The following is a 22,580-nucleotide window of genomic DNA, read 5'->3' as shown; positions in this document are numbered from 1 at the left end:
TACCCTCCCATTTATACCTTCCCACTCTCTAGATGTGGGCTGTAATACCCAAAGTATTCACACTCATAAACCATCTTTTCCAGTTAACTTTTAAAATCGTTGATTAGTACCAATACTACTGATGTCTTACAGAGTAGCTGTAAACAGATAAAATAAAGGCACACAAAATTTGTTTAAAAAGAAACATTATTACAAAATGCTCCAGTTTTTTAGCCCTTTTGGCAAAGATGAAATCACATTTTGATTGACAGAAACATTGCGAAGTGTCTCATTCCTCTTTGTGTGTAGACTTGTATCATTTGTCTTAGACAGGCAGCACTACAGTTAAGCAACTGCTGATCTTGTAAGCACTACTCTCCCTCCAGCCACAGCAGTATCTGCATCCTCCAGCTGTCTCCATAGCCAGCTTGGTTGAAATGGGCATCCTGACACAATGCAGCTATTCTCTCATGCTCAACGACAACTATGTACTACTTAAATAGTCTGGTACAGTGTGGGAGAAATGTAATTATTTCATATTATTAGAGGGAAATCTCTCACATGAAGCCTCTACAAATAACATTTTCAATACCACTCATCTCCATACTAAACCACTCTGAACCCCTCAAACCAGACACATAGACCAACATATGCTAATTTGCTTAAAGCTATTCTACTTAAACCTCAAACGCCAATTAGATGCAACTATAGCAACAAGTACTGTCAGCAAAATCACAACCACTCAACTCAAGCAGTGCCAGCCACGAAACTACACCTATAGCACTCACCAGGCTGGGCAAGGAGAGGGTCATGGTAATCTGCCTATTCACCACATAATGCACACCCTCAAGTCCTTGCACCTCAAGTACATATATCATACAGTCATGGTACTCATGGGAGTAAATGACCTGAGATGTACCTCCCTGAACTATATAAAGACAGACATGATGGAGCTTTTAGAATATCTCTGGAATGATGCCACAATATGAACAAAGATGACTTCAACAATCTGCTTAGCATCTGGTGTTATTCAAAGGGGGTACACTATATATCTGCCTGACAGGATATGGTAGACAGTCCAAACCACTTTGCCAGGGATGGCTTGGACTCATCCCCCAAAGCCTTTCATTTATTCATAAAAACTGTATGCATCCCCATAATGCTTTTTTTAGACAAAGTCAGTCTTTAAAAGCTTCCAACATAACAAAACATAATTCAGAAAATGTGAAGGTATTGCTGCTCAACAGTAGGAGCCTTAACAAAAACTACACTCCCTAAAGGCATGCCTGACCTTAGAATGTATCAGTATATGCATAGTCATGGAAACCTGATTCAAGAATATTGAAAGCATGCCACCAGTGCAATGTTTCAGTGTCTACCACACACATTCAGACCTAACGTATTAGAGGAAGGCACTAACGGTAGGAGTGTTTCTATATCTGTAAAACAAAATTTCACCTCCAGACACCTTAGGGAGGATAGCTACCTTGCAATCCCCAATGTCTGACTTAGCACTAAGAAAACTCCATATCACATTGCAGCTAACTATACAATCCCCACTAAGTCCCCCTTGGCCCATACCTCCTACCTTACTAGGAAATCCAGACATCATTCTCTTAAGGGACTTCAGCTACCCCTCATACTCTGGGAAATGGTATACATCCCCAAACATCGATGCCCAGAGATTTCTGGACATCATAAATATAAACTTACTGGACCAGTTAGCCTGCACTTGTACTAGGCGAGACAACATCCTGTATCTGGTTCTCACCAATATGGGGCAGTTTTCTTCACTACTATTTGTAGCATCTTTCCTAACTAAATTAGACCACAGATCAGTCACATTCACCATAAAATGGAAGCCAGAAGATCAGTCACATTCACCATAAAATGGAAGCCAGAAGATCAGTCACATTCACCATAAAATGGAAGCCAGAAGATCAGTCACATTCACCATAAAATGGAAGCCAGAAGATCAGTCACATTCACCATAAAATGTAAGCCAGAAGATCAGTCACATTCACCATAAAATGGAAGCCAGAAGATCAGTCACATTCACCATAAAATGGAAGCCAGAAGATCAGTTACATTCACCATAAAATGGAAGCCAGAAGATCAGTCACATTCACCATAAAATGGAAGCCAGAAGATCAGTCACATTCACCATAAAATGGAAGCCAGAAGATCAGTCACATTCACCATAAAATGGAAGCCAGAAGATCAGTCACATTCACCATAAAATGGAAGCCAGAAGATCAGTCACATTCACCATAAAATGGAAGCCAGAAGATCAGTCACATTCACCATAAAATGGAAGCCAGAAGATCAGTCACATTCACCATAAAATGGAAGCCAGAAGATCAGTCACATTCACCATAAAATGGAAGCCAGAAGATCAGTCACATTCACCATAAAATGGAAGCCAGAAGATCAGTCACATTCACCATAAAATGGAAGCCAGAAGCAACATCCGACAGCTCAGTGTTCAGAGATTATTCTAAAGCTAATCTAATAAAATATTGTTATTGTGTGTCAGACATCACTTGCACACAGGCCGAAGAGTTGTGTAGGACACACTCATCATCACTTTCACAGATAACATGGTTTGAGTGGCTAACACCAGCTCACTCATCCCAAGGGGAAGGATGTCTTCTTGGCCCCCCAACATTGGCAGCACCTTCTGGTGAGAAACTGTATCACCTGCCTGTTGTAGTCAGGCTAGTTTGTGCTGGGCCAAGTGAAATTTCTTCAGTGAGCCATGGAAATAAAAGGTGTGTGTGTGTGTGTGTGTGTGTGTGTGTGTGTGTGTGTGTGTGTGTGTGTGTGTGTGTGTGTGTGTGTGTGTGTGTGTGTGTGTGTGGCTGGACACACATATCCTCTCCATAATCAGGCAGCTATGATGAGTCCATTAATTGTCTACAGGGATGGATGGGTAGACTGCTCCACAGGACCTGGAGGCTAACCCTCTCTCTCTCTATCACCCGATTCTCATGTCTGTGAGAATGAAACAAATGAGCTATATGGCTGTTGGCTAGCCTAGAAATGTCCTCACTGAACAAATGGGCTGATGGTGTGAAGGAGGTGGAGACATCAGGTAGGTCTCCTGTGAAGATGCAAAGGGGATTAACAAACACTGTCATAACACAGTGGGTGAGGCACAGGACACACACAGGGAGAAAATGCATCACAGGGGTAAAGTGGGAGCCATGTTGGTTTATACAGGGGGACTCACCAGTGGCGATGGGGGCAATGACCTGTGAATGTGACAGGGTGGTACAGGATGACTTTGACATGGATGCAGTTGTTCTTTACTGGTGAGGAGTGACAATGCTTAAGACACCCTGTGAATGTAAAAGGGTGTCATTGCATGGCCCAGAGATGGAAAGTCATCTGCACTAATTATGATGTGTAACAAGACTTGCAAGCACCCTGCCAAGGCCCCGGAATATGCAGCATCTGTAGATGTCTTACCCTGACCATAGCACATGGCAATGGTAATTATATATAGTGATATGCTGATTGGAGCATTCTGTGCCACAGCAGACCTGATGGTGATAGAGTTCCTCATTCACACAGAGCTTCTGATGAAGAAACTCCATATCCATATGGAGTTCACAATGCTGGGATAACACCCTCTTACATGTCATGCAACATGTTTGGCAGCTCCATCATGGAATGTGTGTCAGACTGTCTTTGGATAACATTTCTGTGCATCTGTTTAATTTAGTCCCTCTAACCTAACTCCTGCATCTTAGGTGGCACAATGAATTTGGAATGTTGAAATATATGATTGTGGTGCACGTCTGTGGTAGAAATGCCCATGTGAGAAACAGTTTGCAGATGTGAGCCTGCCTTTTCTGATACAGGAGAACCATATATAACAACAGCAGGCATAGCAGAGGTCACTTCATGTTGGGATTTTAAGTACTCCCCCTGTACAACCATAGTGTCCTAAATATTTGTGTCTGTAGTCTCCACTCTCTGGGAGGTACCTTCCCACCTAAGACCAAAACAGACAGTGACTTTGCATCCCTATACTGTTACTTCTGACCATCTATATGGGTATCATCAGCAGATAATTCTGCAGTACAACTATCATCTATTTGTTCAACTTCAGAATGACTGTATCTGACCCATCACTGTTGACACCTGTGAATAAAGAGCCTACAGAATGCCAAGATGAACTCAATGACTTATCCTAATTGGGTGCCCATTGGGAATATAGGGTAAATGTGCTCAAAATGTAAATTTAGTTTTAGCCAACCTTACCTGTGATGATGGCAGGACAATGTAACAGGTTCCTTTGAAGATAAATGCATATTGTGCTAACTGGATTGCAATACTAATCCTGTAATCCTCTGTTAGATTGTACTAACCTAGTTTGTCACCCATGAAAATAGTGATGTGCAGACCATTCTACTACCTACATTTAGGTCACCCTGTGGATGACTTTTGAAACATTAACTACAAACCCTTTTACCACTGTCAATTGCTTGAACCCTGGAATCCAACCCCTGTTTTGAATCTTTCTCTTAATCTCTCTTGAGTGTCATCTTTCCACTTAGTCTGACTGATTATATCAAAGAGTTGCTATTGGCACTGCATACATCTTTTGTACACTCTATAGTATTAATGGCCTGCAGCATGGACAGCCACATCTGAGCCATTAAAGGTTTTGTGTGTCATGTGGATGTTGTTTCTTTCGTGATGAATTTCTCCAACCTTTGTCTGCTTTCCCTTTTGCCAGGATATAATGAACCCTAAGCAAAAATGAGGAATACAGGTTATCAATGTATGTGGACAGCTTTGGTTTGATTAGAAAATGAGGCCTCTACCAGTCATAGCGTTTCTCTGTTCTTTCATTAATGCTAATCTAGACATATATTTATTCCTAACAGTCTGCCATCAGCTAAAAATTGTCACCATATGGCTAATATAGGTAGTTGACAGATTTGTGTCCTGTGCAGTATCTGAGGGAATAGCTTGAATATACTTTTCTGTTTTGCAGAGGGTACCATTCTTGGTATATTTCATATAACCAAATACGTGGTATAGGCTTTTGGCAAGCACAATGCACCATTGTTAAACCACTTGTCTGAAAGCTGTTTTATTAACCCTTTAAAACATGAAGACACTTTTGATAAAGAATGTGTACATTACCAGCCAAATCCAGATTTGTAGCTCTTAGACAAACTAACTTTCCAAATTAAGAATTCTGCACACCGACGTGCATCTGTGTGTGTGTGTGTGTTTGTGTGTTCGCGCATGCTTGTGTGCTTGTGTGTGCTTGTGTGTGTGTGTGTGTGTGTGTGTGTGTGTGTGTGTGTGTGTGTGTGTGTGTGTGTGTGTGTGTGTGTTGTGTCTAACCATATACCATATGGTTTCTTTGCACAAGAATTCTGAATACAGCCAAATATAATGGGAGGAAGGGGGGGAGAAAGGGCCACAATCAAGGGTGGATTTTAAATGTTCCACTTACAAACTCAGAAAGTTGCTAGAATAACAGTTTTTGCATTATTATGAGTTTTCTAAAGGTTATGAAGTCTGAAACTCAAATGTCTCTCATTATATAGTGACTACACTCCTCAATGACTTGAAAGAAAACCACAAATGTTATGAATAACAGACAAAATAATCTGATGTAAAAAGCTAGACATTCTACAAAATTCTGGACAGACCAGAGGTATGATTGTGACACATATCCAAATCTCACAAGTTTATATTTATGTAACATAAGGTCAGTTAGGTCCATATTGCTTTACTGTTTCTGAACTGCTGCTTACACAATTCTATTTCTATGCAAAGTAAAAATATGACACAAGCCACAGCAAACATGCAGATGAGTAACACATGGGTGTGTGCCAGATAACTGAGCTGTGCACATCAATTCTCACAATATTTGAATGTGTGCATTGGTATGTGCGTTACTCTGCTATTTTACTGTACTTCACTATCCACTGGCATCACAGTTACATTTCGAGAAAGTATGAGTAGTTCTGCTGCATTGCTTAAGGGAGTTATTCTTGGGTCTAATTCATATGAACAAAAGTTCATATGAGCGAATGCTCAATAAGCAAAAAATGCCGGACATCGAAAACAATATTGTGGGGGGGGGGCTGCGCCTCCCACACCCCCCACTAAATATATATATATTAACTCCAACATTGCACTACAGTGAGGAAAAGGCAAATACTCCAATCTTCACTGGACTGCGATCCCATAACACGCATCTCAATGTCTGGCATTTTCGCTCATTAGAGTATTTGCTTATATGAACTTTCATTCATATCATATAGACCCGTTATTCTTGCAGTGTATTCTACATTGGAAAGACTGAATGCAATTTGAGGAAACTCATTTATCAGCATGTGTATAGCATTAAGACTCATCGTGCAACAAGTGGTTTATATAGGCAATCTTTTACCTACCAGAATTTTGTACAATTAAAATTTTTTATCTTGGAAAAGGTAATAAAGTCCCCAAAGAGTGGTGGAAAACTCAGAGGAACACGAACTTTTCTGGCAGATAAAAATTAATGCAATAGTGTTTCCAGGCACACCTCTCAAGTGTACCTCATTAGAAGGAACGTTCTTCATTTTGGATCTTAAAAAGACCATGTCCTCAAAGTTCCATTTTGAAAGCTACTGTCACACATTCAGTGTTAGGAAAATATTTAACCTGATATCCATGGTAAAGAGTACTGCATCATAATAATTCATCAAAAGAACCTTTTATAAGTATAAACTATACCATTGTAACCATCCTGTGAGCTTTCTAGTTAAAGTTGTTAAAATGTGTTAGTAGATGTTCCACGTTAAGAGCAGTAGTGTTGCTCACTTTGGTAGGTGTTCCACATTATGAGCAGTAGTGTTGCTCACTTTGGTAGGTGTTCCACATTATGAGCAGTAGTGTTGCTCACTTTGGTAGGTGTTCCACATTATGAGCAGTAGTGTTGCTCACTTTGGTAGGTGTTCCACATTATGAGCAGTAGTGTTGCTCACTTTGGTAGGTATTCCACATTAGGGGCAGTAGTGTTGCTCACTTTGGTAAGTGTTACATATTAGGAGCAGTAGTGTTGCTCACTTTGGTAGGTGTTCCATATTAGAAGCAGTAGTGTTGCACACTTTGGTAGGTGTTCCACATTAGGAGCAATGGTGCTGCTCACTTTGGTAGGTGCTCCACATTAGGGGCAGTAGTGTTGCTCACTTTAGTAGGTGTTCCACATTAGGAGCAGTAGTGTTGCTCACTTTGGTAGATGTTCCACATTAGGAGCAGTAGTGTTGCTCACTTTGGTAGGTGTTCCACATTATGAGCAGTACTGTTGCTCATTTTGGAGATGGAAGGTTGTGAGTTATGTTTCCAGGATTAAATGACTCAGTTTCCATCAGCAGCCTATTAAAGGTGAAGGCTGCAGTGTCCTGATGAGGAAAAAGTGTTTTTAACAATATATTTTGTATAAATGCACTTTTTACCATTGTGTTTTAAAATATTTGTGTATTTATTCACTGTGTCTTCAAATGCATTTAAATGTATTTAATTATGTGATGGTCTTACAAGCTATCATATGACTTTTTGAGTATTTAATGTCATGTGGTGTTCAATAGTTTCATTTTGAAGAGATCAAGGATTGTTTAGATGAAAGCGTTACATTAAAATGGTGTTTGCCTTGTTCTACTGCCTTGGACTGACGTGTTTTCATGGCACATGAAAGAAACCAAGATTATTCTGTTACTTCTGTAAATGAATTATAAGGGCATGCATTCTTTTGGTTATGATGGGCCATTCAAGATGGTGGACACCAGATATGGTGTGGCTCAGCCATTACCTGCAGCCAAAGACATCAAAACGTCCAAAGAGCAGTGCAGGCATAGGTATGATGAACTGAAATACTGTCAGCATAAGCTGCTCTAATGAGAGGAAGAAGGGGGGCTGTGTGACTCCACAGAAATGTAAGTATTTATTTTTACACATTTCCTTATGCTGACTGCATTCCTTTACCTGTAACACTACACAGATATGCATGTTTACATCACAGCTTAAGAGAAGCAGTAACTCAACACAGTGGGCTGCCACCAGATGCAGGCCTGATTGACAGGATGGCATTCTGCTTATTTTCAGATGCAGTGCACTGTACCACATATAATTTAAATTGTATGGTGCAGCGCACTAATGCCAGTCTTCCTTTTTTTCTTTCCACTTTACTGATCATCCAGGAGTGGCAGCTGTAACCAGGCAGCTTCTTTACAGCCACCCAATACTGTCATAATACCTATTCCAGTGACTGGGCTGGGACTGCCTCAGAGAAGAAGAGTGACAGGCCCTCTCAAGTAGTCAGCCTTGACTCATCACTGTTGGAGACTGCCACATGTGCTGTTTGTCAGCTTTATGTGGTAGAACCTGCAGTTTCAGTGAATAATATGAGGTACAGTAGGCTGTGGCCTGATCACTTAGCCACATTGGTTGTCTTCTGGAGTGGATTGCTGATATGTTTGTCCAACTGAGCCCACCCACTTGCCCATGAGAAGGTTATCTAGGCAACTGATGCCATGTATGTTCATAGGTTCAGAAGTAATTACTAGGCTAACTGCCCCTGTGGAGCATTTTAAGTCTAGCCAATTTCCCTTCCAAAGGTAAGAATCAAATCCTGTACCTTGTGTTTGTGAGGTAGACATCTTAACCATTATGTCAATTCTCAACCCTAAAATCCATTGAAGCTTCCCTCAGCAGAAATCAAACTCAGGCTGTGGTGGTGAGAGCTCTGAATCCTAACCACTAGACCACCAGGTACTCCCCTTTGGTAGTGATTCATGGCCAACTACTAGGCTATTAGTCTCCAGACTATTACAAGCCTAGCCAGTAATCAGAGTTCATAATCAAACCCTATACTTTGCATCTGTGTGTTAAACATCTTTACCATTAGGCCAACCCTTGAAGGTGATGGGATCTTTTACAACCACATAAGCTATCAGCAACACAAGCAGATGGGGCCTCAGTTTAACATCTCATCCAAAAGGCAATACGCAGGAGTGCAGCACCCCACATATGCTGCACTGCATTGTCAGCAATTGATCTACCTTGTGTGGGAATAAAATCCACGGCCTTCTGCTCCAAAGGTGAGTGTGCTACCTTTTGTGCTGCCAACACATTTACATTCAAACACCATATAGTGATGAATACATGTGAGTTGTCATTGCTCTCTTTTATAATAGATTTAACACATTTATTGCATCAGGCAGTGGCTATTATAAATGTATGTTATGTTTTGCAGCCATTCCAATAACATTCCATTATCTATTAGACAGCCCTTTTAAAACTTACCCAAGGCTGCTCATTATTAACACTGTGAAGTCCAATAAAAGAGATTAACTTAATGAGAATACTTTTATTTAAATGCCTTACACATGTTAAACTCAGCAATAAATAATATACAAGAATGAACTCAGGTAAAGTAATTCATACTTTGTTACTGCTGCCTAAATGGTCTACAATAGCTGTTTTTATGCAGGTATGAAAATGTGGTCTCTATTAGATGCAATATGTTTTTGCCTCAGGCAGTGGGTACAGTCATAAGCTGCGTCAAATGCTTATTAATAAACAATGCATCTTTACTAAGCATTTCATCATGATTACCTGCAGATCAAGTGGTTAATGCAAATATTATATTGTCTTTTGGTTGACAGTTTTTATTTGCTAAAAAGCAGAGTGTGCGTTTATTCCTTGGTCAGCTAGGTAAGTCCAATAGACACTACCATTTCATTAAGATGGAAGGAATCAAACCCACGATTACAGGACGAAGCTTTTTAGCAGCTCATAAATCAGCCCATTGATTTAAAATGACATACATTTTTTCAGACTATAATTGGGGTACAGGGTTGCAAATACTCCAACTGCAAGACCTCTGTTAAGGAAAATATATTTAAAGTAATTCCTATGCAATGTTTAATTTGAAAGATAGAAATATTTAAGAACCACAACTCCAAGACTGTTATATTCAATTGTATCATTACTGATTTTAATGTCAAGATCTTAGTCGGAGTGTAAAATTACACTGATTTTTATTTTAATACCAACACTTCCATTTGGTTAGCAGCACTGGCAGCATGTTGTGCAGTGATAATATACAATTATAGTGTAATCATAAAATTATAAACATCTTAGATCTGAAGCTTCGATGTTTCTTGAAATATAATGGAATATAATTATTACTATTTTATTCAACTAATGTTCATGTTACCTAGACAAAAGAAACATACCTAAATTCTTTACAGAGTTATATACCACACATCTCAAACTCAAATGATTTCTCTTTCTTTTTTCTTAAATTTTAGTTTTGATGCAACCTATTTTATATTGAGTCATAAAGTCATTACATAAAGTAACACTGAGTCTTAAATCTTTAGAAAAGAAGAGTTAGCTAATGCTGACATGAAGAAGGGCCATAATGCTTTTTTGTTGTTTGTTTATGGTACGAAAATTAAAACATTTTGTCCCATCAGCATCTTTAGCCCTTCTTTGTGAAGTTTATTTATATTTATATTTGATTTTATTTATTTTACATTTGTTGACTGGGAGAGTTTGACTGGATACATGTCCATTTTCAGTGGAGGCCCGAGGAGAAAAGCTCCACAAATCATTTACAATCAATTATAAGGCGTATAACAGCAGCAATCATATTTACATAGCACATAAGCATAAACATTAAAATTAGATACAGAGAATAAAAATAACATTTTTATGATTTTTTACAGTTAGAATGAGCCGATACATAAGTAAGAAGAATTACAGAATAAGATACAAAGGTGAGAGCTGCATCTTGAAAGTTGTATCTTTTACAGTTTTATACAGTTAAGTTGTGTACAAGTTTGATGTAGTCAGGTTGATAGCAGGTAAAACAACCAAGTTGAGTGGTAAAATGTACAGACTAAGTATAAAAGCAAGTGTCAAGATGGAGAAAGAAAATTATAAAAAAATGTGCCTAGCAGTGTTTCTCTTAGCAGTATATTTCTGAAACAGAGACCATAGGAGATTACTAGGCTATCGACCATTTCGTCATTTTAAGCCTAGCCATTTCAACCCAATGTAATGCTACCACAGAGGTATTAGTCACTACTGAATTTAGTGATGACTGCCCGTGTCCAGGAGGGTTGTGGGCGCATTCTTAAAGTATAACTGTAGCCTGCATTACTGCTTACTTCAGTAGCAGCAAAGTTAATCTGAAGAAATGATGAAGGTTCATTTGCATTAAATGGGGTTACTGGGTCTCCATCACAGTTTTTATTTTGTCACCTTTTTTCCAGGTTAATTAAAAGGTCAGAATTATCAATAATGCTAGTTAAATACTCTTCTGTCTTTCCATCCAGTGTAAAATGCTTATCTTTCTGATCAAATTTGTATTCTTCATTTTCACATCTGATGTAGTCGTTTGACATTTGTTTGGCTTAGGTATTTGGACATTAATTACATTACTCACATGACTGTAATAGAAATGGCAGATTTACCTTTATCAGAAAAGAGTTAACACCCTAAAGATCTTAAGTACACTATACAATTCATATAACCACTTTGCATACAAATGCATTTCTTCTTGAAAACAATAAGTTCACTTTGATGACATCTGTCACATTCAAAAATAACTACACTTTGAGGAATAAAACTGTACATAATGCTTTGTCATGTTAAATTCTGTCAATAGTTAGTACAGAGCATGCACTGCATGGATCTTTCTTCTTCCTGCTCTTTAATATGGCTACTTGTCTTCAATGACATTAGCAAATTATTAAAGTATTTTGTCACAACCTACAACTGCATTGTGGCGTCTAGTGAGTTAAATGCCGCAATGCATTTTCCAAAAGTGTATGCTTATTTATTTGGGTCATTTTTAAATAAAAAGCTTCATAAACTTTTTATTAATACCACAGCCCAAATAAATTTACCATTACCACAAGTGACCTCATGTACCTGCCTCTCTGCACGTGCCCAATTTGAGTCGATTAAAGTCTATGGATGCCACTCACATTTTCCCCTCAGTTGATACCACTGAGGTTAAAGATTATTATTCATCAGCATGGGTAAATCAAATTTTTTTATGGTATTTTTTTTTTAAACAAGAAGCAACTTGCTGATATACCATTCAGTAGGTGCAGATTGGCACTTTGTACACCATAAATGGCGGTGTAACAGGTAAGTCACAAAACCATGATGTTGTGTCTTTCGGCTTTTCCTGATTAGGGGTCGCCACAGCGGAACTCCGGTCCGCTAATGATTGGCAGTAGATTTTTACGTGCCGAGTTGCCAGCCCTGACGCACAACCTTCAACGAAGGTACGCCCATTCACGCATGTCTCCACACAGAAGACACTTTAGCTGAGAATCGAACAGGACAACGTCTTACTGTGAGGCGAGAACGCTACCGCAGCACCACCATCGCAGCTTTAAGTCACAAACCATGATAAATCACTTTAAACAATATCATTTGAAAAGCACACAAGAAGATGAACAACTTGTTTAATGGGATGGCCTGAGAATCACACCATTGTGAATCCCTGAACTGGCTGAAATTGCAACATTAATTGCAACTTATGCAATTTGTAATAGGAAACAGATTTGCTCCTCAGCCGTTTGCCTTTGCTGGTCTGATGTCCTTCATTGTTGTGGTTCTTCTATGTACCTTGTGCTCTTACAATTCAAACCTTCTTCAGTTATCCCTTCAGTGATGATGTCAGTTACTTTTGATTTAACCTCTGCCATGCCAGATTAGTGACGGTCTCATCCTTTCACTTTTGCACCTTGTCTGTTTGACATATTGACTCTAAATCCCTCATTCAGGAAAGCCACAGTGGCTGTAACTATGGTATAATTCAATGCATTATATAAACTCCTCTTTGGCCTTGCTTAATTTATAAGCATTACCTCATCATGTGCAGCCCTCTTTACTTCATACAGCTATACCTTTCTTGCCTTGAATTTAGCTTACTTGCTCTCTTAAAATTATAAGAGGCTTCCTGTATCTTTCCCTTTACCCAAAGCCCAGATTGTTTTCCTTCTAGCTATTTTAACTTCCTTTTACCACAGTAATTGCTATAGTCATCTTTACTCTGTTTCCCTTCCTGTTGCCCCATTATTCAGTTATTATTCTCCGTGTTTGGTCTCCTGTATTATTTCACAATTCTCTTGCTTTCTTATCCTTCACAAGGTACTCTGCGGCTGGTGTTTTCCCTCATTCTTGCCTTCCTTCCTCTTTAATGTCTACATCTTAATACATGTAGTTATGCATTAATGGAAAATCAAGACTAACGTCACAATTTTCTTGTATTCGTTTACAATAATGTGAAGCTACTTCATACAGACCATTGTACATGTGTGTGTGTCTTTAAAGACAGGTAGATAGATAGGTAGATGGGCCCCTGAAGCCTTGATTTACCATAAATTTGTTCAAACAAGGCTTCAGTCAATGTTTTTCACCACACATTTGAACAATTGAATACTTAGTTTGAATGGCCATTTTATCCAAACAGAGAAATATCTTAATGTGAGGGGAGTTGTGTTTGCAAGTGCATGCAGTTTAGGGTGAGGGTTATGTAATGGGGTAGCTTTAGCATGACTGTGTGTGTGTGTGTAGGTGTATATGTGTACATGTGTATGTTCATAGGTTTATTTATTTATTTACTGACATTTGTTTACCAGGAAAGTATGACTGGGTCACAAGAGCCCATTTTTAGCAGAGGCCCGGGGAGAAAAGTTCCACTTAATAGAAAAGCTAAAATATATTTTCAAACACATCACTTAAAAAAACAGCTGAAAATTATATATTTCAAAAATAATCACAATATTGCAAGGTACAAAGATAAACTAAAAATATATTACAAAGATAACAATGAGAAAAAGCAAAGTAAAACACTATATACAATTCTGGAGAGTGTACTTTTGGAAATTCACAGCAGCAATAAGTAAAAGTTATGTGTCTAGTTTAATTGTAACTATAAAGGAGAGAGACTAGGATATATTAGTATAATTAGGATACATTAGTATAAATGGGAAGGAGGTAATAGGAACAGGTTATATAAAGTGGTAGAGAGGGTAGGATAGCCAGGTGAAAATGAAGAGGTGGTGATGGGTAGAGAATCTGTAGAGATAGGGGTGGAGGAAAGTAGACAAGATTTGTCTTCAACCAGGGGTAGAAGATGAGCAGAGCCATGAGTTTTATAGGTGGCCTTTCAGACAGTGCTTGATGGAAGGATGGTGGGTTACACTTCTAATAGCCTCTGGTACAGAATTCCATTTTGGCAACAGACTAACAGTAAAGGCTATTTCCATTTTCTTTTTGAGGTATATAGATGGCGAGAAATTGTGTTTATCATTAAAATGAAGGGCCTGTGTGGGTAATAGGAAGGAAGGAAGGAAGAACAGAACTTAATGCAGGACAGCCATGAGGTCTATAAATGTTGTTGTAGGTAGTAGCAAGATATATGAAGTCCATGTAGTGGGGAAGTTCAAGCCAGTTCAAACTTTTAAAGGCCTTGCAGTGATGTGTATAATATTGTTTATTGCCAGCAATTTTAGAAACTTTATTGTAGCATATTTCAAGTTTAGTTTTAAAAGAAACCTGCAAGTTTGTAAAGACAGGGGCGACATGTAAGAATGAAGGAAGGAGGTAACTGATTGCTATGGTGGTTTTAGTGGAGTTAGTAAGTATGGCTTTTTATGTCTATAAAGCATGCCAAGTTTCTGGTGAGTTTTTTTTTTCATAGTATTTTGAATGTGGAGTTCAAATCTGAGGTTGTCATCAGTTGTCATACCAAGCAGTTTTGTGTGGGATAAAATTTCTGTCTCTGTATTGTTACATGAGAAGATTTTGAAGTTGAATTTGTTGTTCAGGTGTGCTTTGTGGAGAAATAGAAGTAGTTTTGTTTTTTGGGGGTTGAGTAATAAGTGGGCATTGTGAAGTTAGTTTTCAACAAAGGTGAAGGCTTCTTGTGTGGTTTTAAGAAGATGTGTCAGATGAGCATATTCATTTTGAATCAGCAGCATACTGTATAAGTGATGCTTGTCTAGAAGAGCTATAGAGTTCATTAATTGAGAAGTGGATCAAGAATTGAGCCTTGGGGTACACCATTGGTAAGGGGGAGGTAAGGAGAGAAAGTATGTTGCCATCTGACAGTCTGCTGTCTATCAAACAGGAAGCTTTTAAACCACTGAAGAGAAGGACGGGGATATGCTAAAACTGTGTAGTTGTTGAAAGAGTTTATTACGTGAAACAATATGAAAGGCTTTTGATAGATCCAGAAATATGAAATAGATAAGATTACCAGAGTCCCTTTTCTTGTTTATATTAGCTAAAAAAGGTAATAGTGCAGTAGTTGTACTATGGCCAGGGCAGAATCCATGTTGAGTGCAGCTCTTCTTAGATGAGATAATGAAGTAGTGGAGTGTGGATACATTTTTGTAGTATTTTTGAGACAGGGGAGAGAATTGCAATGGAATGAAATTTAGAGACTTCTCTAGAGTTTCCTCCCTTGTGCAGTGGGATGACATATGACCTTTCCTAAAGAGTTGGGACATAAGATTCCTGTATGGATCTATTGATTAAGATAGCTACTGTGTAAGATATGGCTTCTGATGCCATCTTGAGGTATTCAGGTGGCATGTTGGCAGCTGTGGAACAAAGTTTAAGTTTAAAGTAGCAGATTTTTATAGTAGATATTGTTACATGTTTTAAGGTGAAGTTGTTAGCATTTGTGGCTAAGAATTGTTTTGAGTCATATTTTTCAGTGGTTAATGTGGTAGTAAAGGGAGCAGTTGGTAATATGGATTTGTGCAGGGGAGGGTGATGTGCTGTTGGTGAGGGCAGCAATGCCCTCTATAAAGTGTTTTTTGAATGTAGTCACTATTTCAAGGGAGGAACAGATTTGAGAGGGATAAGTATCTTTTTTGACCCAGGACTGAGTGGTGTAAGAATACAGGACCAGAATTTTTTTGGATCATTTTTATGATTAAGTTGTAGTTGGTCATATTATTTTTTTCTTATGTTTGTATATTTGTTTTTTAGCCTGATTACAAAGTTCACTGTATGACTGAAAGTTTTTTTTTTTTATTTAGTCACTCCATCCAAACCTTGTCTCTGGTACATAGAATGTTTTTGGTAAGGGTGAATAGCCAGGGGGATTGTATTACGTTTACTATTTTATACATAGATGGGAAAGGCTATTGTGGGCATTTTATGAAAGGTATTAAAAGTTGTAACTGCGTCATCTAATGGCAGAGTTTTTAGTATAAACCAGTCGAAGGATCTTAGGATACTGTTAATAAAATCTTTGTTAAATTTTTATGAGATTCCTGGTTGGTTTACATTGGTGGGTATTGGGGTGATAAGTGATAAGTCTGTGTGTGTATGCAGGAAAATGGTCACTTAGTGAGTTAAGCTAGGTTCCACTGATAGTATATTTACTGGAGTCTGAGACAAAAATCCAGTCAAGAATTGTACCTTTATTGTTTTTGTTATATCTAGTAAGTGTTGTGATTAGTTGAGTCAGACCAAATGGATTCATGCAGGATGAGGGACTGTGAGAGTTTGCATTTTGCCAGTCAATATTGGCATCAACCAGAATAACTTTTTCATAAGTAATAGTTCTAGATACTCAGGAGAGAAATTCTTTGTGTATTTGTGTATGGTACTTTTAAGTGGCTCAGCATAAGAAGGTCTGTGAGTGTGGTGAGCGGTATGTGTGAAGGATGTAGTGTGTGTGTGTGTGTGTGTGTGTGTGTGTGTGTGTGTGTGTGTGTGTGTGTGTGTGTGTGTGTGTGTGTGTGTGTGTTCTTGGCAACCTTGTTTATAAGTGAGATTTTTGCCTCCAAGGAAGTTATGTATGTACATCTCTCACATACTGGATTAGTTTTTCATGTATTCAGAAAACCTTTAATCCTTAAGAAAACTAACCCAGTATGTGAGAGATGTACATACATAACCTTCTTGTTTGTAGGTGAGCTTTTTTCCTCCAAGGAAGCCATCTAGAAATCTAGTATTAGATTAATGTTCTTCTAGATATACACCTGGCTTTAGGATTGTCAATATATGTTCTTGTTTAAGTGTAAAGCTCTCTATAAATGTCATTATTGAACTTCCCTAATTATGAACTATTGCACTTTGCATGCATTCTTAGCAACAGTAATAAATGAGCTTTTAATATCAGTTATGTCATATGGTTTGTGGAAATGTATGGAGTGCATTTTGGATCTCACTGCACAGTACATACACTGCCGTTATGCTTAGCATAGTCCATGGTATTTAGAATAGCCCCAGATGGTGGCCATAGCATGGAGAGTGGACTCACTGCAGAACTCGCATACTAATGTGGCAGTCCAGGAGAGTAGCTCATGTTAATTAGCCTTGGGATATTCCTGGGAAATAACAGTGGCCCTGGATTATCTCAGCAGTGCAATTCAGACAATCGATCTACTGAGTTAATTTCTTTGTCTAGGAAGCAAAAGTGAACACCATCTTTGGTGGCCTTTACCAATTCAGTCCTATGGAAGCAGTCATGGCACAGGTAAGAATAATGATGTCAGCATGTGTGTGTATATGTCTGTACGTGTGCGTATACATATATCTGGGTGGTCACACTATGGAAAGTAGGTATACGATGCTGACTCTGACTTTGGGTGTGTATGTGTGCATGTACATGCAGGCATGTAGACAGGATGCCTATGCTACCATTATGTGTGGGCTGTCAGTAAGAACAGTAGTCTGACAGCATAGTGTTCAATCCAGAGAACTGGTAATGAGCCACTAATAAGGTATTTCTCTGTATGGATTTACCATGCTTCTGAATCGGAACACTTCTGCATCATGCTAATTGCCCAACCCACATTAGACAATCATCATGGGGACTCCTTTCAATGTCTTTTTACTTTGAGTAGCCATTCACATTAATGTCCTGCAGAGTATTATGACTTCTTATAACAAGACGACAACTTATTTTGCTTGGCTGGATGGAAGAAGTCTGAAATTAAAGGTAGCCTTTAACAATTCTGTGCAAAACAGTGTCCTGTAGAGAAAGCTGAAGTTACTCTACAAATTAACTACGGAACTGTGAAAATAACATAAAAATATGACAAAAGGTTTCTAAACCACATACTTTTATTAACAAAATGGTAACTATCTGGTCCCTTAGCTACATAAGGTTTCAAGAAGAAAAGCTGCTCTACAAGTCTGCCAGTGCTCATGTGGGTATCTTTTTTTCTATGCTTGATCCCTTATAATTGGCAGAGTCTGTGATATGCAATTGATTGAATGGCTATGTATTATCCCTTCATAAATCATCAGGTATGTCAGCAAAAATGTTTCATCCATGACAAGCATAACAGTATTTGCACATGTACAATAACTGGTTTTAAAACTTGATGTCTACTACAATGGACAAAGTCATAGACATACCCACTAAGTGCTGTCTGTACCTGTGTGCGCAGTATACCTCTCAACTTTCCAGATTTTTGCCTCTTGTTTTTGGTCTGCTTCTCATAAAATGTGTGGTTTCTGGCAAATCACTGAGTATTGACAGAAAAAAATAATACTAAATAATGACAGACATTTGAGTATCAGACTTCATATCCTTCAGAAGATATGTAATAATGTAAAACCTGTCATTCTAGCAACTTTCTAAGTTTATAGGAGCAACATTTAAAATCTGTCCATATTTTTGGGTGTTTGTCCCCACCCCCAACCCACCATTATTTTTGCCTTGGTCCAGATTTCTTGTGCTAAGAGGCTGAGCGGTATGATGTACAGTTATGGCATTTACATGAATACTGCTTATCTCTAATGCGCATGGAGTTAGCTTTCACACATATTGTCTCTATGTCTATCAGTAGATGGAAGTAGAACCATGTCTCTGCTTCAGCCTTTGTTTTTACTCTTCCCAAATAGATTTCTGTGCAGCTTATAATCACCTAATTATGTTTTAATTTCTCATTAGCATAATTTTCTATCAGTGGAAATAGTAAGTTTACATTTGCAATTAGCAAACTTTGTAAGGATATTATTATCTTATATGCTCACTGCTTTTACACTATGAATTTGAGTAATTCAGCACCTTTAATTGCCGAAATTCAGCATAATTTATTATACCCCTCCATACCTCTTCTAGCATGTGAGCATCTGGAATTGCACTAAAGTGTAATATAAGTAAAGTGTTATTTTGCCTCTTTGCATTCTTTACTGTTTACTTGATGTCTGAACATTAAATGTGTTGCATTTTGATTTCCTGTTTTATTATAGCACAAATTCAGAAGGTTATGACCTTAAGGTCCAAGATTTCTATTCCTAAAATTCCCTTGGCTTATTATCTGGATTGTGTGCTTGTATTAACATATTATCACAAATGTTTCATTTCATATTTGTAAGGTACATTTTTTTCTATAGAAGTAAGAATGAATCCACAAGAATATTTGGGTGGTTTATACTAGCCATTATGCTTTTCAGTCAGAATACCTCCTAATCCATCTGAGGACTGCACCAACAGCAGTTTATAAGAATCAGAATGAGGCATGACTTGATTTGAAATGAAACTTTTTTAACTTTCCTAATTTCATAACATTAGTTTTGGTTCAAACTATTAGGATCTTTTTCCTTCCTTAAGTATGTTAACAAAAACAACTTAGTGTAAGTAGTGTAAACTGTGATGGGAGGGTATAAATGGGTACAGAGAAAAAATAATATGTAGAATATTACTAACCTCCAACAGGTAAATCAGACTATGACTCCCCCTACCCAAACAGGTAACTCAGACTATGACTACATTGTGACCAAGGTTAACATGTTGAATAACATATTAGAGCTCCAAGATGAATGCAGGAAATGCAGTGGCAAAAATGCTAACAAAATCAGAATGGCTGTTTAGTTGGGGAGCTGGGGAGAGACAGTTCAGCAGTCTTTTTGTAGAAACTGTCTGGGGTCTACTTCATAGAAAGTAAAATTAACAGAATGTAGAAGAGAAAGCATAAATTGGCTAGGAAATTGAAATAAAAAAAACAGGAACAACTTAATGTAGTCAGATAACAATTAAAACCTAATTATTAAGAGCAAAGTTACTGTCACCAGATGAAGTTTGTTATAGTCTAACTAAGGTTAAAAAAATGTCAGTTTGTGTCAATTGTATCCTAGGATCATATCACTCAAATGTCCAGATTTTCACAGAATGCTCAAATTTTTGCCTCATATTTTTGATCTGTTCCTCATACAGTTTCTAGTTTTCTAGCAAATCAATGAGGATTGAAGCTGTATCCTGCGGTGTCCTACTGGTATGCTTGCCTCAAATGTAAGCTTATGTCTTTCCATAATTAGTGCCGGGATTGCTAGATTGCGAGTAAGATATCTAGATGTAACCTGGCAATATTTGCCTGTTTATTAACTCACCTTTGTATTTATTTTTATTTTTATACTGTTGTTTTTAATCTTTTGGACTATGTGGAAAGTAGAATAGCCTCCTGTAATACCACACACTATGGATACTATGAATATGTGCAGTTTGATGTTTGTTATATTGTAGTCACCTCTGTAAGCAACACTGGATTATTTATAGAGTTTCTAGGACTGTAATGTATGTTGCACTAAGATGCTGGCCTACTTTCTCTGTTTCAAAAGACATATCCAGTATTTCATGGCACCCTACTCAAGTTTAGGTGATATCATTCAGACCACTGCACAACCATGTTTCTGGTTCTGCATACCATCCGTTATAATTTGCTATCCAGTCATACTTCATGTTTATGTGCTTCAAAACACTGCTATAGCAGTGTTGCATTTTCTCTATCACGGTTGGTCAAAATGTGTTTATTTATGTGCATAGTGTCTTCATCAAAGTACTTTGAATATTGTAATACCCATGTATATAGTTTTTGAAATTCAGGTTACTGCATACAATCATTGCATTTTGTTATAACAGTTTAGGAATGTATTTGGTTTATAAGTTAATTTATGTTGCACATACAGATGTATTTTCTCTGTCTTCTTTTGCACAGTGTGTCGTGATATATTGCATGTGAACCTGCTCTTTTCATCTTTTAGCTCTCTCTGCATCCCTCTTGTCCTTCACCCTCTATTGTTTCTGTATATCTTGCCTTTCCCTTCTTTTTATCTCCTCTACCTCATATTATACTTCTACTCCTCTCCTTTTCAAATATGTGTCTTCTCTTATCTGATGGTTTACTACTATCTCTTTATTTAACCTTTTCAACAGTCTTTTTTTTTCTTTTTCTTTTTATTATAGGGTATAACCTCACATTATGTTTTTGCTAAAGCGATTCAAAGTGCTTCATCTGAATTTCTCCTGAACTTTGGACCCCAGTAAGATGCTCCAGCTTAAAGCACCAGCCAAGCATAATAATAATAGCAAATGTAGATTTATAGACTACCATCAATAATTTCTTACTCACTTTACTGTTATATCTGAGGCTTGCACACCCTAGGACCCGCTCCCCCACCCTGTTCCTTAACCATACTGGCAGGCCCTGCCTGACTTTCTATTATCACTTTGTTCATGTGTTTCTTTTGCTCTTTAACCTTTTGAACAGTCTCCTGTTCTCAGCAACACTATTTTTTCCAAATAGTTTTACTTGACAAGCTTTAGAAGCAGATCAAACTTAAGCAATTTTATCTCTCTGCTTGTTGCTGTCATAAACTTAAAACTGTGCAGCTTCTCTTTCCTTGAATTTCACCTTACTCATTGTTTTTCTTTTCTGCCCTACTCAGCCTCCTGGTTCAACCTGCTCTGTTCCCCCTTGCTGCACTCAGGCTCATTTCTCTCCCCTACCCTACTCCCATTACCACCCACCCCCATTTTCATTACATTTATTCTAACAATAACTCCACCCAATACATCTCTTCTACCAATCACACACATATACATCATTCCCACTCACACCTACAACACATCATCAATTTACTAATACAATCTACATACTAACTGACAACCTCATCCTAAGATATCACTCCCTTTATCTCCCAAAATTCCTAACTTACCTAAGCCTCCCTCTAGCCACCAGATCTTAAATTTTACATAAACAACTTTACAACTTCTGCTCACGCTCCACACTATGTCACTAATCTCTAACAACATACTCCTCACTCTGTCTCTATCATTCTTCTTCCTACTGCAACTTACCTCATTTCATAATATCTATATCACCTACTATCCTACAGCCACTATAACACATGAAACAAAGTCACCTAATAGCTTTTATAACATATCCTCTAGCCTATACTCTACACACTTAATACTATGCTCAAAACTAAAATTTCTTCCCCCACTCTTTCATTCCTTCACCAAGAACACTACCACCTTAGCTCATAACTACCAAATAAATGCAAAAAGAAGACAGGAACTCTACTCTTTTCCATCCATAAACTCTAAGCTTTCCCTATATGGAGACATACATCCCAACCCAGGCCCAAGCAAAACCCCACTTACATGCTCCAACTCCTATAAATCATTAAATATCTCCACCATTAAACTCCAAAGTATCAGGAACAAAATACCAGAATTTCACTCCCAGATAACTCAGAATAAACTTGACATCATAGCTGCCACTGAGACAAGGCTTAAACCCTAT

This window comes from Protopterus annectens, chromosome 2.part0, assembly GCF_019279795.1.
Source record: "Protopterus annectens isolate FY-2018-M chromosome 2.part0, PAN1.0, whole genome shotgun sequence".
Lineage (NCBI taxonomy): Eukaryota > Metazoa > Chordata > Ceratodontiformes > Protopteridae > Protopterus > Protopterus annectens.
The sequence above is the reverse complement of the archived record's forward strand: the minus strand, read 5'-3'. Positions refer to the sequence as shown.